Below are 16,317 nucleotides of genomic sequence, written 5' to 3' on the forward strand. Positions count from 1 at the left end.
TTGGTAGCTTGACAGGCTCTCTGAGAGGGGCAGAGGAATCGAACTCGGGTCAGCCATGTTGGCTGAGTGCAAGGCAAATGCCCTACCCACTGTGCTATTGCTCCAGCCCATGATAATTGTACCTGTGTTTTTTTTTCTTTTGGGGTCACACTTGGCGATGCATAGGGTTTACTTCTGGCTCATGCACTCAGGAATTACTCCTGGTGGTGCTCAGGGGACCATATGGGATGCTGGGAATTGAACCCGGGTCTGCCGTGTGCAAGGCAAATGCCCTACCCGCTGTGCTATCGCTCCAGCCCCGATAATTATACCTGTTTTGAAGGTTGTTGGAGATATACAATAAGTTGCACACCACTAAGAATAACAAATGTTCAGTTAATGTTAGGCACTATTTTTGCAAGGCTATAAAATTCTTACTTATAACTGGAGAAGTCTGGGAATATTTGTGGTACTGTGAATTCCTCTGTGGGAATTTAGGATCGAAACACTTGAAACTATAATGCTTCCTCCTCAGTTTTTTCCCTTACTTTTAAATCTTAGTATTGAAGCTTGTGGGAGAAGGAAACGAGAAAAAATGGCTGCTAGTTCTATTCTATTGAGTTCCAATGACAGCAGTATCAATGTAGACTTTCTCCTAGAAGTCTGTGTTTAAATTATGCATGTATCTGTACAACTGCCAGTCATATGAGAGATGCAAGAGATGCTACCAGTCTACTCTGCTACCAAGGGATGCAAAGGTCTACCCAGTCAGATTCTTGACATGTTGCAATTCGTGAATGTAGCCTTTTTTTTTTTCATATCTGGAAAATCTTCAAGCTTCCTTTTCCCTCTTTATCTTTTTTTTTTTAAGTTATTTATGGGGGGTGGGGCGGGGGGCATAGTGTTCAGGGCTTACTCTAGGCTCTGGGCTCAGAAATCACTTCTGGCAGGACTCGAATTCAGGTCAGCAGCTTGCAAGCAAAGAGTCCTATTCACTGTATTCTTACTTCAGCTCCTCCTCTTCATCTTATTGGGACCCTTTTCTACCCTCTTCCTCTCCCTTTGCTTTCGGGATACTAGGAGTGGTATTGCTCATAGAGTTAGTTGTTGTGTGCCCAAGAACAAAGATTTCTTTTGTAAGCTGAGCATCTTACTCATGATGTGGGGCAGTGCTGGAGATCAAACTTTTGTCCTCAATTCTGCAAGAACTCTACACAAACTATTCTGCCACTGAGTTGTCTGGGGGGGTCCTAGGATACTTGTTTATCAAAACCTACAAAACATTGGCCATTCAAAAGCCAAAAAAAAAAATAATAAAATTGGAACTGCAACAAGCAACTTATGTAAGCAAGTGTCTTCTGCTTCTAATAGTTCTCTTGAGAAAAATATAAGAAAGATTAAAAAAAAGTTTGTGAATTTTCAAGATGCAGTGTTCTCACAAGGCCGCTTCCTTCTTTTTTGAAGGCACATTTAGTTCTGGGCAGAAGCTAGAAAATCAGGCCCAGATAAATAATTTTTCCCCTCCCCTTTTAATCTTATGAAAGAGCTGCCAATTCTAGAAATTCCTCCTTTGATCAGAAGATAAAGCAGAACAATGCAGTGGAGCTAAGTGCTTTCCTTAGGGACATTCTTCTAGGGTGTGTTTAAGTCTGTCTGGAAGTGTGTAGGGGAGGGAGGGAGGGGTTGAAAGAACACTAGGAGAGTGGATAGACAAAAACTGGTAGGCACAGGACCACACAAACAATGGTTTAGTTGCTTCTACACTTCCCTACAGTCTATAGGGTAACAACTCTACAAAGTGCCCTCTCCTGGCTGTCAGTCACGTTTATTACTGACTAAGGAGGCATCAGACACTTCAGATCCTCTATCCAAAAAAGAGAGAGGAGAAATCATTTGCTGGAGAAATATCTACTACTCTTACACACTTTTCATAAGTAAATTCATTTCAAACTGAAAGTTCCAAATCCAATCAGCCTATTAGCTTGTGAACCTCCAGAAGGAGCAGACTCCATTGTGCAGTTAAAGGACAAGCATTAGAACTGAACTTGAGGGGTCAGGAAGAAGATACAGGGCCTCCAAATGTTGACTAGTTTGATCTGGTTTGATCTGGGCAACCCCAGGCAAGACCCCACCGGATATGGCCCAAGACTCCCTCCCCAAAGAACCAAAGAACCAACCAACCAACCAACCAACAAAACTGAACTTGAACTGTGCACCAGCCTTAATCACTGGAAACCATAATATTTCTGCTTTCTCCTTGCTATGGTTAATGTGATTAAAAAAATTCTTATTTTAAATGTAGGAGTACTACTTATTCAGCCACTGATTAAGCTGACCGAAGCGGGCATCAACTCCACATTACTTTAATTTTTTCAGGTTAATGTCATTTTGAAACTTTAATAGCACTTGAGGATTAAATGCTTCACAAGCACAATCTCACTCAATTTCCTTGAAGGTGTTAATAGAGGAATCCTACGTGAAGATACACTTGTAACTCAGAAAAGAGCCTCATGACAGTTATTACTGGGCTAGCTCTCTTAACTGGCTGTCTCCAGGGTAAAATGAGAAACTAACGTGAAAGTGTTTTCACGGAATTCACGTGACGGGCATCTTAGTTTACGACCCGATAGCACCTGATCCACCGTTTGGACCCGGTCGCTGCAGACGGGTGCGCGCGGTTTTCTATTCTGCCCGTGCCTCTCAAACTTGCAATCACACACTCGTCTCTGCACAGGCCCTGGCCCAGGTCCACGAATCTGGGAGCCACAGGTCGGGCGGGGAGAGTCCCTGGAGAGCACGGAAACTAGAGATGACTCTGGAGGTGGACTGGGCTCCGAGGGTCGCCAGGAGGGAGAATCGGCCGCTCAGGATCTGCAGAAACCGTTTCTCTCTCGGTCTCCTGGCTGCCTCGGGAACCTACAGAGACCGCTCAACCGGCCGGGGTAGGGGGTGTAGGGGTGGAGGTCGGGAGGATGCTAGAGCCGAGTCCCACCCTCTCCCCCGCCCACTCCCGCTCGAACCTCCGGAGGCGCTCTCAGGCCCCGCCCACTACCCCCAGGTAGGCCGTCAGCCGCAGCCAATCCCCCGGCGTCTGGGGCGCGGGAGGCGGAGCTTCGCGGGCCGGAAATGACGTGCGCTGCTTGGCTGGCCGCGGAGTTCGCCGAAGCTCTCGGCGGCAGCGGCGGTGGCGGCGGCGGCTGAGGTCGGGGGGGGGCGGGAAATGTCTCGAAGCTCGGCGGCCGTGGCGGCTCGGGCTGTGCTAGCGGCGGAGGCTCGGGGGGCTTAAGGTGAGGAGGCAGGACCGGGGCGCCGTAGCCCGGTACCTGGAGGGCGGAGTGGGATCTGGGGCGGGGGGATCTCGGGGGTGGAAGGGTCCCTTATTAAGCAGGGCCCCCCTCCCAACCCCCCCGTCCCGTTCCTCCCACCCTGGCGTCTGCTCCTCCTTCCCCCCTCCCCCCCCCCCCAGTCCCTGTGCTCGCCTCGGACCTTCCATCCCGTGCTCCCGGGCTCTGTCCCAGCCCAACTCGCCCCACTCTGGGCCTGGCTGCCCACTCGGGAAGGCCCTTGCCTGCTGCCCGGCCGGGGATGCAAGGGGCCCGTGCCCCCCCACCAGGCCCCTGCCGTCCCGGGCCGGGGCGGGTGGGGGTGGGGGCGCCCAGAGTTAGTTTTGCCCCAGAGTGGGAAGGAGGGAGGGAGGCTTGCAGCCGCGGTGCCCGCTGCGCGTTCTCTCTCTCTCTCTCTCTCTCTCTCTCTCTCTCTCTCTCTCTCTCTCTCTCTCTCTCTCTCTCCCTCCCTCCCCCCCCTCCGTCTCCCTCTCCCTCTCCTCGCAGAATTGTCGTTGGTGTGGCTATTTCTCGATTTGGATCCCCCACCCCCACCCCACTCTCCATCCCTTTTATCCATCTCTGGCTCCCGAGGCGGTTAAGGTTTGTGTTTTTTTTTTTTCTTTCTGTTTCCACCCTGCCACCCCCCTTCCCCTTCTCCGGGACTGTTTTTCCTGTCGCCTATCCACTTGCTCCCCTGGAAGGCTATTATTTCAAGCGTGTGTTTAGCGCATCATCTTTCTGGAGGGCGGGCAGATGAAAAATATTTGCTTAGTTCTTCCCCAGTGGCGGAGGAACAGTAAATAATTGGGGGGGGGGGGAGAGGGGAGGGGAGGCACATATTTCTTATTCCACCTTCCACTCCCCAACTAAACAATTTGACTTTTAAAAAAACGAGATCTTCCAAGTTGCAGATTCCCCCCCCCCCCCCCCCCTTTCCTGATGGGAAACGGGATTGAGGGAAATGAAGGAGAAAACTTAAGCCAAGAGGAAAAAGTTGAGATCAAGTGAGAGCGCCAGTAAGGTAGTTCACCCACCCCCTGTTTTTAGTCCGATACAAGTTGAGGTTGTAATGATGCATGTTTTGCGCAATGGGCACTTAATTTTGTGTAAGGAAATGTTTTCTTCCTTGCCCGTTGTGTTTTGAACAAAATCATCGTTCAAAGAGGTACCCTCAACTCTTTCCAGTTGGGTGTCAGGGCAGAAAAGCGCTGATACATCGGAACCACAAAACTCCAGATTAGAAGAGATGCAGAAAATAAAATTAATTTTAGCAGAGTGGTGCAGACAGTGCTCAGGGATTACACGGGTGGGGGTGGGGAGGGGGAGGCTGTATGCGCGTAGAGGTGCAGGAACACGGATTTCTGTCGTCTTTGTGCTTTTGCCCCCTTGATTTGCGGCTTTAACGGTTTCTGCTGGATGTTTAGACTCCTTAGCAGGTCTGCTGCCATCCTGGTTGGGACTTGGTGCTCCTAGTAGCAAAATTGAAGGGTTTTAGTTGAGGCATATATTCTTTTTGAAGTAACAATTTGTTTACTGTTAAGACCGTTTGAACACCCAAAGGCACTGTAACTGACACAAACTTGCTTCAAAAGTGATTTTGTATAGGTCAGGAACATAGATAGAGATACACGGGATAAATTGAATCACCGAGAGATAGTTACAAAGTTGTTCCTGATTGGGTTTCAGTCATACAATGTTCCAATACCCATCCCTTTCCCAGTGTACATTTCTCACCACCAATGTCCAGTTTTCCTCCTGCCACCACCATTCCCAAGTAATTTTGTATTAACTATTTGTGTTCTGTGTGCATGTTGCTTACAGTTTTTCTTGCCAACTAGTGTAGTTCCATGTTTGTAGGCATCACAACTTTTTCTGTGTAATGGAAAGTAAAACGTGGCATGAGTGCATTTAGAAATTTTAGAAACTAACTTTATGTAATCAGCTGTATATTAAAAGGATTGTTTTCCCTTTGGCCACGTGACTGGTTTTAAAAAGTTCAATTAATTGAAGATTGCAGCATCAGTTCCCATGTTTAGTAATCTTTCTTTAATCTAGCATTTTTTTTTGCTCTTAGTAAGCACATTCAGTAGGGTATTTATAGTTAAACAAATGTTGAATTTCCTAAGAGCTTACAGTTTCTTGTTTTTGTTTTAGTTTTTTGGGGCACACCTGGCAATGTTCAGGAACTTCTTCCCAACTCTGTTCTGGTGGTGCTGAGAGGCAGAGGGGGAAGGGTCGGACAGGGCTCAAGCACAGATTGACTATAAATGAGAATAATGTTCATTCACGTTTGTGAAATAAGTGGACATATAATAAAGAATTTGACTCTGAGAAAATATGCAGTGCTAAGAAAATTGGTTACAAAATTTGCAGTGTGAGAAATCCTAATTGAAACAGGTTTTTTTGGTTATACTTTTTATTTTATTGATTTATTTTTTTATTAGTGAAACACCATGAGGTACAGTTATAGACTTATAAATTTTTGTGCTCGGGGGTTTCAGTTATACAATGATCAAGTACCCATCCCTCCACCAGTGCCCATTTTCCACCACACAGGTCCCAGTATCCCTCCCACCCCCCATCTCACCCTGCCTCTGGGGCCGGGCATTCCCTTTTGTTCTCTCTCTCCTTTTGGGTGCTGTGGTTTGCAAGAGAGGCATTGAGTGGCAATCATATTTGGTCTATAGTCGACTTTCAGCATGCTTCTCCCATCCTGGGAGGATCCTCCCAACACCCTTTATTTGGTGCTCCTTTCTCTGAAACAGTTTTTTTTTAAAAAAACAACAACAACAAAACAACAGCTGTCAGCAGTTTAACTTCAGAAAATACCAATAGAAGAAGGAAAAAACTCTGTAGTTAGGATCAGAGAGATAGTTCAACTAGCTGAGCACAAATTTTGCATGCAGGAGGCCAGGTTTGGTTCTTACCCTGACTACAGAGCCAGGACTACCCCTAAATATCGCCAGCTGTGCCCTTCCCTATTTTTTTTTTAATTAGAAAGAATATGTTAAATATTTTATGTTTGCTAGCTGTCAGAGATTTTTAAGGATTATTTTTTTTGAAGATGAGAAGTTGTTAGAAAGTTTTTGTCAAGATGACTTTCTTATAAAACCCAGCTCCGAGAAGGAGCTTATTATCTAGTTCTTACTCTTGGAGAACCCTGCAGGCTATCGAGGCACAGCCAAGTCTGGCAAACTCCCGATGGCATATTCGATATGCCAAAACCCAGTAACAATGATGGGTCTCATTCCCCTAACCCTGAAAGGGCCTCGAATGTGGCACTTTCTAAAATCTCAGGGCCAGGACGAAGGAGATATTACAGGTGCCTGCTCGAGGAAATTGATGAACAATAGGATGACAGTGATACAGTGACTGTCTTATGACTTTAATGCTGAGGATCGAATACAATGTTATATATACTATATGCAAAGCATCTAAATTAAAAAAGTGATTTTAAATTACATATGACATAGCATTTCTTTTATTATTTTTGGGTTTGCGACCCATGTCCAGTGGTGTCCAGGGCTTATGTCTGTCTCTGTGTCCAGGGATTACTCTTAGTGATCTTGGGCGACCATATGGAGTGCTGGGGATCAAACCTGCATTGGCCGCATTGCACGGAGGCACACTTCCTGCTGTACTGTCACTGAGGCCCAGTATTGATTATTTTAACCCTTCAAAAATATTTATCTCTGAGATAGTAGTTGTAATGTGGTGTGACCTTCACTGCTGTTTTCAATTTTTCTATCAGAAACTATCCAGATGAAATAAGATGAAAGAATCCATCCCTGTCTTCCCAGTCCTGGTATCTGCCTCTGTACTTTATATCCCTAGGAAATGGCCTGTTGTAGGGCTTTTATATAAGGCATAAGTGGAATCAGGGTACATATAAAATAGCAGGTATCAGTTTTTAGTTCCTTTACCACTGAATGATATTTCATTGTATATACAGTATATCACATTTTGCGTATCTGTCAGTGGTCACTTGAATTATTGTCAACCTTTCTACTATATTGAATACTTCGTGAGCATTCGTGTACAAGAATCTTAATAAGTTCTTTTTGGGGCCACACCAGGCAGTGTTTGGGGCATTGCCCCAGTGGTGTCAAAGTGCCGGAGGAGGGATGACTTCTACTTTCAAAGCATGTGTGGCATTATTTGGCATTCCTTTAAGCATTACTTGCCAAGCTCTGGCTCTGTGCTTTGGATCTTCAGGACCAAGTGGTGTTAGGGCTTTATCCAGGGTTGGGATCTGGGGGGTTGACTACAAGCAAGGCTCCAAACCCCTCTTTTATTTATTTATTTTTTAAAATTTAGGGACCACACCTGGCAGTGCTCAGGGATTACTCATGTCTCTCTTCTTTAGGGTCTCCATGGTGCCAGGAATTGAACCTGGACCTCCCACCTGCAAAGTATGCATTGCAAGCCTATTGAACAGATGTATATCTACCTAAACCCCCCCTTTTTTCCCCCTTTTTGGGGGGGGGGCGGTGAGGGGGGGGCAATACCTGACTGTACTAAGGGCTTACTCCTGGCTCTCTGCCTGGGGATCACACTCCTTGTGAGGCTCAGAGGACCATATGGGGTATTGGTGATCAAACCTTTGATCAGCGGTGTGCAAGGCAAATACCCTCCCTGCTCTACTACCTCCCTGGCCCATTATTATTTCCTTTTTGGAGGTTCTCGGTTATGTTTCTTCCCACAGTAAGCCATGTTGGAAATGGAAGCACGTACTGTAGCATTTAGCACAAAGGCTTACTGTTGTTTGTTATGTACACTTAGAGTAATGTAAGTCTACTCAATGATTCATGTTAAATGAATGAATAGTAAAATGGTCCAAAGTTCAGTAACTATCTTCAAAAGTTTCACCATTAGGATTCTAAGTTAGATTGAAACTGCTTTGTCAGCAAAATATCTTTGAATGGGAAACTCCTGCTGGTCCCCTTCTCAGAAAGAGTGATACTCCATTACAGATAGATAGTTATTTTGACTGATGCTTTGAGTATGAATTTTTTTCTGTGTGGACTGATTCTCCTGAAGGCTAAAAGTGGTTTAACTAACTAGTGCTTATTAGACTATAGTGTACCTATTGCATTTTGTTGCAATGGGAGAGTTAGACCTTTTATAAAGTTCTTGTACTTGAGCAAAACATAATTATCAGAAAGTTGTGGAGGTTAAAGAATATACAGTCAGACCTGCCTTCTCTATATTTAAATTTGTAAAGGAGGTTCTTCTCTTTTCCATGATTTACTCTTAATGTGTCAGGTTATGGCCTAGATTTTATCTGCTTCCTGATTACACTATTGAAAAAACAGTATCCCCACTACTACATTATTACTTTATTCTCTATCTTACTTCTTCCCCGCCCCTCCTCCCACCCCATCTCACTTGCTGTCTAAACTTAATTTTTCCATTGTTAACCATTGTAGTTCAAATCATTGCTGCTGCTTTTCTAGACTCAGTTACCTGATTCCATGTTTTTTTTACATCTGTTTTTCTTTTCTTTTTCTGTTTTGGGGCCACACCCGGTGGTGTTCAGGGCTCACTGCTGTTTTTGCATTCAGAGATCACTCCTGGTGGTGCTTGAGGGGGGCCAGGACCATCTGTGATAGCTGGAATCCTGTATTATCTCTCTGGCCCTTATGTCTCTTAATCACAGAACAGAGTTGTTTTTGTTTTTTTTTAAGCGGGGAGCACACTTGACGGTGCTTAGGATTTATTCCTTGCTCCGTGCTCAGGGATCTCACCTGGCTATGCTAGGGGACCATATGTGATGTTGAGATCAAATCTGGGTTGGCCTTATGCACTGTAAGCACCCTGTTTGCTGTACTATCACTGACTCGCAGAGATCTCTGAATGATGTGAATCAGAGCATAGGACTGTCTCTGCATGAAACATGAAACATACCTTTGGTTTCTTTTTTTTTTTTCCTGTTGTATGTATCTTTTATTCCTTTGGTTTCTTATTGCCTTATTTGTTGACTATTTTAGGGTTTCCTTTTCTAGGAAGTATATTCTTAATTTTTTTTTAAATTTTAGGGGTGGGAGCAATAGTAGTACAGCAGATAGGGCCCCTGCCTTGCATGGCTTGGTTTCCAGTACCCCATATGGTCCCTGAGCCCTGCTAAGAGTGATTCCTGAACACAGCCAGGAGTGAGCCCTGAGCACAGCTGGGTGTGGGCACCCCTCACCTCCAAATTTTATTTTAGCCAACATGATTTACAGTACAATTAATGATAGTTTCTTGAATGTAATGCTCCAGCACCATACCCTCTCTCCACCAGAAATGTCCACCCCCCTTCACATTATCTCTGTGGCCCCCCTACTCCCGTGTTTTACTGATAAAGTATTTACATTGATAGAGATTTTAGGATTATTTAATCATTTCCTAAGTCCTTGCCCCGTCGTTTTTCTTGTTTCCCTTGTTATTGAGAAACCTGGGGTTGCACACATTTAGTTGTGTTTTGTGGTGATGTACATCAGGCTGTTGTTCTAACACACTCAGCCTCCATGTTCAACAAGGGTTGCACTCCTTGTGCTTGCACAGGCACTTACCAGGGGTCGCACGCTTTTTTTTTTCCCATGCTGGAGTTCAAGCCCAAGTCTTATGCTGGCAAGACATGCACTTTACCACTGAACCACCTCCCTGGCCTGTGTTCGTTAGTGCTAATACACATTCTGCCTGGAATGCTGGCTGGGTGTTGCCGTGGTGTTCCCACATGTACTCACCGGAGACCATACTTCCTGGCCATGGTGCTTGAACATCTTCTAGTGGTGCTTCATGGAAGTTGCATGCCTTCAGTTGTGATGTCCAAGCATACCTGCATACCTGTCTCTGGTGTGGCTAGATATTGCTTGTAGCATTGTGAATCACAGACATCTGCCAGGTAAAGATATCAGAGCTGGTATCAGGATCACATGTGGTGTGATGGTACCAAGGAATGAAATTGTCACCTTACGCTTACAAGGCAGGTGTTCTGAACCTCTGAAATATTCCTCTTATTCTTTTTTTTTTTGAGTAAAGAATTTTTATTAGAAATCCAGAAGTTGAAGATGAGGAAGTTCGATTTTCATACCCTTAGCTTAGACTTACACAACTTTGCTCATTGAATATATCTAGATTTTAAGAGAAGGATTAAATTCTACAAACTGACTTTTAGAAATTTCCCATGTTTCTTTAGGAAATAGAATAGGTTGATTCTATCTGAAACTCCATGAAATCTGAGTAATTGGGGAGAAATATTCTCTCCAATCTCTCTCTCTCTCTCTCTCTCTGATGAATGTGTGTCACACCTGGAGCATTCCTGGCAAAGCCTGGCCTGATGGTATGGGTTGGTGGTGGTTGGGGGTCATGTGATACCAGAGATCAAGTGCAGAACCTTGTGCATGCCAACCAGGTGCTCTACCACTTCTCTCCCCAGCTTCTTCCACGCATCAGAATTTTTTTTTTTAGTCACACCCAGTGATGCACAGGAGTTACTCCTGGCTCATGCACTCAGAAATTACTCCTGGCGGTGCTCAAGGGACCATATGGGATGCTGGGAATTGAACCTGGGTCAGCTACGTGCAAGGCAAACGCCCTACCTGCTGTGCTATCGCTCCAGCTCCTCATCAGAATATTGACCTGGGAGATTAGCAAGAGATAAATTTTGATTACACGTGCTGAGAGTCCCATACACAGAACAGTGGAACACATCACCTGGTCATTCCAGTGAGATTATATAGTCTGTTGCAAAGGAGTAATACATTTAGGAGAAAAGAGAGAACAAAGTAGTTTGCAATTTAAAAAGCCGAGGAATAAAAATTAATGATTAAAAAAAAATTTTACAGGATTTGTTACATAAACATCAAAAACTACTACTGACTAGTCTATAAAGAAAAGGCCCCCACAGAGGCTCATTTCCTTTTAGGGAGATTGCAAAATAGGCAGTATTTTTGGATATTTCGTATCTTGGATATCTATCTCTAAGTTTCTTTCACTTCAGAACAATTAGTATGCCACTTTGGGCACATCCTGGGGCAGTCTCTGGCCCTCACATTGGTAAGAATTTTGAAGGCTTCCCTTTGAATATTTAGTCTACAATATTCTGTAGCCCCAGCAGATTCATTCTGTAGTCTGTTTTTTATTCTGTTTTGATCTCACTGACCTTATTAAATTTGTTTGGTAATGTCTTTCTTCATTTGTTAGAACTTTATAGGACAGTTTCTTCAAATAATTGTTTGTTCTCTCTTGTCTCCTGGGACTCCAATTACATACATGCTATTGTGTGTTCATATACAATATTCAATATGCTATATTGAAATTGCCTCCTAGAACTCAGGCATGCTGTTTTATTTCTTTCTACTCTCTCTCTCTCTTTTTCAGCTTGGGTATTTTTCTATTTTTTTTTCTGCTTTTAAGTCCACCTAATTGTTCATTTTTGAGATTCATTTCCTTTCATAATATATATTATTCTGTTAAATTCTCCCTGAATGTATTGTGCCTATTTTGCTAGAACATTTCTTTTTTCTTCTTCTCTTTTTTTTTTTTTTTGAGGGGTATGATTCATACCTAGAGGTGCTCAGGGCTTACTCCTGGCTCTGTGCTCAGGGATCACTCCTGGTGTTCTAGAGGGACCACGTGGGGGTGCTGAGATCGAATCCAGGTCAGCTACATGAAAGGCAAGTGTCCTTCCTTCTGTACTCTCTTTCCAGCCCTAGAACATTTATTATTTTCATCATTATTTTATTTTAAACTTCCTGTTTCAAGGCCAGAAAGACAATACAGGGGCACTTTAACTCCCTGTGCCACATATGATCCTCCTGCATTCCCAGGAGTGATCCCTGAGCACCGAGCCAAAAGGAAGCCCTGAGCACTATTGGGTGTGGCCCCACCCAAGCAAACAAAAATTAAGTTCCTGTTTTATAATTCCAGCTTTTGGGTCATCTTGTTTTATTTTTAACTCTCATTCTGTTACCGCTAAGCTGGTTAACTCCTGTCCTTGCCTTGCTGATCCTTGTTGCTCCTGTCCGTTTGGCCTTTCTTTGTTCTCTGGCCACATTCAAATGCTGCTTTTCCTACGTCTACCCTGGCACAGGTCAGGTCTCAAAGAGGAAGTTACTTGACCTGTGTTCCATTTTAAGTATTTGCTGTCTTCGCCCCTTAGCCATTTTCATTATATACCTGACTACCCATCTTGTAAGTGAGATTTAAAATGACCAGTTGAAAATAACCAATTTAATATAATGAGATTACTTGAGATTACAGGATGCCTCCCCGCCCCCCCCCCCCCCACGTTCCCTTTGTTATTGTTGTGATGATTGAGGGTCACACACATTTTGTTTGTTTTGGGGCCATACCTGGCAATGCTTGGGGTAACTCCTGGCTTTGCATTTAGTGATCGATCCTAGCAGTGCTGAGGGGACCATTTGGGATGCCAGGGGTCAAACCCTGGTTGGCTGTGTACAAGGCAGCCTCGCTCTACTATCTCTCTGGCTCCAAGGGTCACACACATATTATGGCAGTTTCCGTACACATGCTCACCAGGAGTCACACTCATTTCGTGATGGTGTTCTTCCACATTTGCTTGTCGGACTAACTGGAGGTCATTGGTGTTAACATATGAGTTTGCTGTGGTTTCGAACTCTTGGCTCTAGGGTTTCAGTACTTGGCACTTCTTCAGTAGTGGTGTTTTGAACTATTCCCCCAGCTCTCTCCTTGGGTGCTAACTAGGGAGTCACACACTGTAGTTGCAGTGCTTGCCATACCTGGTTGTGCACTGGAGATCACACACTCTGTCATGGTGTCTGGGATCCTAGACAGCAGGGCACTGGAGGTTGAACTCTGATGCCAATTAAGCCATCATCTTACTGGGACCTTGTATTTTTTAATTTTGATTTCTTCTTTGATCATGTGTTCTGTTTTCTTGATACTTTGTTTTGTAATCTTTAATTATATTCCAGGTAACATAAAACAATGGAAGAGCAAGAAATTATTCTTTACTTATTATTTATCCTCTAAGCATTCATTCCTTAGGGCTGGAGCAATAGCACAGCGGTAGGGCATTTGCCTTGCGCGCAGCCAGCCCGGCCTAGCTGGGTTCGATTCCTCCGCCCCTCTCGGAGAGACCGGCAAGCTCCCGAGAGTCTCTCGCCCACGCGGCAAAGCCTGGCAAGTTACCTGTGACGTATTCAATATGCCAAACACGGTAACAACAAGTCTCACAATGGAGATGTTACTGGGCCCGCTCGAGCAAATTGATGAACAACGGGAGGACAGTGTACAGTGTGTAAGCATTCCTTATTCTGTTAGGCCACGAAATTGAGAGTCTGACTTCTTTTCCCTCCCTCCTCCCTCCCTCCCTCCCTTCCTTCCTTCTTTTTTGTGGGAGGGGTTTGTGCTGAGAATTGAACCTGAGCTTCTTGTATGCATGCTTGGTTTGTGCTCTGCCCCTGAGTTTGAGCTCTGTCCTGATAGTCTGGTTTGTAAGTAAGTTAGGCTGTTGCAGTTACTTTGTTGCAGTTTTAAATTTGATTCCATTTACAAATGGTAGAGATTTTTCAGGGTGGAATTCTGACTTTCTCTTTAATGGGACTGGGGATCTGATTTTATTCCAGAGATTTGTTTTGCAGCCTAGCTGCTGATTATTTATTTTTGTTCCTGGGAAGTCTCTTTGTTCCTTGCGCCTGCTTCCTGGTTTTCTTGGTCTCCGGAGATCTCTGCCTTGTTGCCGCAGCTTGTGCAAGACCGTTGTTTTACCTCCAGTGAAGGCCTGGCGTGATTTGGGAGAGCTTTTTGTTAGGTACCCGTCCCCATTCCCAGTCACTGGTAAATGATGATTTCTCAGATGGATTTCTCTGCTCACCCACTCAGCTCTTTTTTGGTTAAGCTGTCTTGTTCTTCTGGGAGGCCCACATATTTCCTAGGGGATCTTTCTGTACCACCTTGCATTGTGCTACCTGTCATTTTAGTGAACTCTGCTGGGAAAGAATGGGTGAGTAGGCGCAGACTTGTTTCATGCCTAAGGTTCCGTGTAATTGCTTACCCTTATCTTCTTCACTTCGTTGCTCTTGTTGTGTGATTTTATGTGTATATCCATAACTATCTCCTGTTATCTTCCCGGCAGACAAACTCTAATTGAGTTAATGTTTTCTAATTTAGGATGAGGGATGTAATTCGAGTGGTTGTGCACATACCTAGGATGTTTCAGGCCTGCATTGGGGTGCCATCTGTTTTATTTATCTTTTTAATTTTTTTAAGATTTTGGGGATTGGAGAGATAATATAGGGATTAAGGCTTTTGCCTTGCATCTGACCAACTCTGATTTGATCCCCAGCACTGCAAATGGTGCCCTGAACCATTAGGAGTGAACCTTGAGCATAACTGGGTGTGGCCCAGCCCCCGCTGAAAAGAATTTTTAGTTGAATTCAAATAAGCAAAATAAATTTACTGGGCATACCTAGAGCGGTGAGAATGTATGATCCATCTGTTTTCCAGAAGTATTTATTTTTACATATTTTATTTGTATTTTGTTGTTATTAATAATGGTTACGGTAACGTGTTTACAGTTGTGTTGACATTTATTTATTTATTTTGGTTCTGGGAGGTCACACACCTAGTGGTCCTCTGGGGCTCCTGGCAGTGCTTGGGGGACCATGTGGGATGCTAGGATTGAAGACATGCAAGACAAACAATGCCCACTCCGCTGCTGCATGCAGGGCAGACTCCCTACCAGCTGAACTAGCGCTCTTGCCCTGGTGTTGACATTTATGATCTTGGTGTACACAGTTACCTTTCCTTGCCACCATCAGAGTGCTCAAGACAACTCCTACCCCCTTTCCACCATGTCCCTGTGTTTATTTCTGTTTTAAAATGCAATGAATGCATTTCTATAGATTGATCCTGTTCTGTGCAATACTATTAAGTGACTCAGTGGAGATTTAAGAACCAGGGCCCACCTCTAGCTCAGTGAGAGAGAAAGCACCTGCTGCTTTGCTCTGAGTTTGATCACTGAGTTCGACTCTGGCACCACCCCACTCGTTGAATGAGATCCCTTGCACCACAACAAATTGTGTGCTCTCCAGTGCACTGCCACCAAGTTTGGGATCCCGGTGAGCAGCACAATCCCACTGTAGCAGCAAAAACAAAGAGAAAGGACATAGGGAGTATTTTTTTAAAAAACGAGAAACCAGATTTTATTCTTTTAATTATTATTAGCACCGTCTTCCTGTTGTTCATCGATTTGCTCGAGTGGGCACCAGTAACGTCTCACAACAAATTGTGAGACTTGTTGTTACTGTGTTTGGCATATCGAATACGTCGCGGGGAGCTTGCCAGGCTTTGCCGTGCGGGCGAGATACTCTCGGTAGCGTGCCAGGCTCTCCAAGAGGGGTGAAGGAATCAAACTGGGGTCGGCCCCGGTTGGCTGTTTGCAAGGCAAGCGCCCTACCCGCTGTGCTGTCACTCCAGCCCCTAATTATTATTATTATTATTTTGGTTTTTTTTTGGGGGGGGGGGAATCATATCCAGCAATGCTCAGAGGCTACTCCAGGCTCTGCACTCGGAAATTACTCCTGGCAGTGCTCAGGAGACCATGTGGAATATCGGGTATCAAACCCAGGTCAGCCTCATGCAGTGCAAAAGCCCTACCTGCTGTGCTATCACTCTGGTCCCTGATTTTATAATTTTTGGGTTCATTTTGTTTTGCACCACACCTGACATTTCAGGGCTTATTCCTAGCTCTACTCTGGAGGTGCTTAGGAAACAGGGTGGGTTGTGTGTGAGGAAAGTGCTTTTACCCACAATGTGCCCTCAAACTGGGAAGAACCAAGCACGTACTCACAAAGAAGCAAGATTTATCCTCACCAGCAGCACAGCTGAACTTGTACAGTGTTCCCAGAAAAAAGGCAGGGCAGAGAATTTATAATGTATTAGTCCCAAGTTCCCTCTGAAATGCTCATGAAGTTTAAAGAGGGGCACAGAAGGTTCTAGGAGGATTGGGCTGGGGATTAGGAACTCGGTGGGAAGTGGAAGG

The 16,317-nt window shown here is 44.6% G+C and overlaps 1 protein-coding gene across 1 annotated transcript in view; it reads left to right on the plus strand.

Annotated features, from left to right (window-relative positions):
• The first annotated feature begins 3,149 nt into the window (after positions 1-3,149).
• The window catches only part of PIK3C2A (phosphatidylinositol-4-phosphate 3-kinase catalytic subunit type 2 alpha), a 106,561-nt gene continuing 93,393 nt past the window's right edge, over positions 3,150-16,317 (plus strand). Inside the window, exon 1 of the mRNA XM_056115902.1 lies at positions 3,150-3,266. The gene's annotated coding sequence lies outside the window, so the exon portion shown is untranslated. The remainder of the gene's footprint in view (positions 3,267-16,317) is intronic.

The sequence above is a fragment of the Sorex fumeus genome, unplaced genomic scaffold (assembly GCF_029834395.1).
Source record: "Sorex fumeus unplaced genomic scaffold, SorFum_2.1 ptg000030l, whole genome shotgun sequence".
Classification (NCBI taxonomy): Eukaryota; Metazoa; Chordata; class Mammalia; order Eulipotyphla; family Soricidae; genus Sorex; species Sorex fumeus.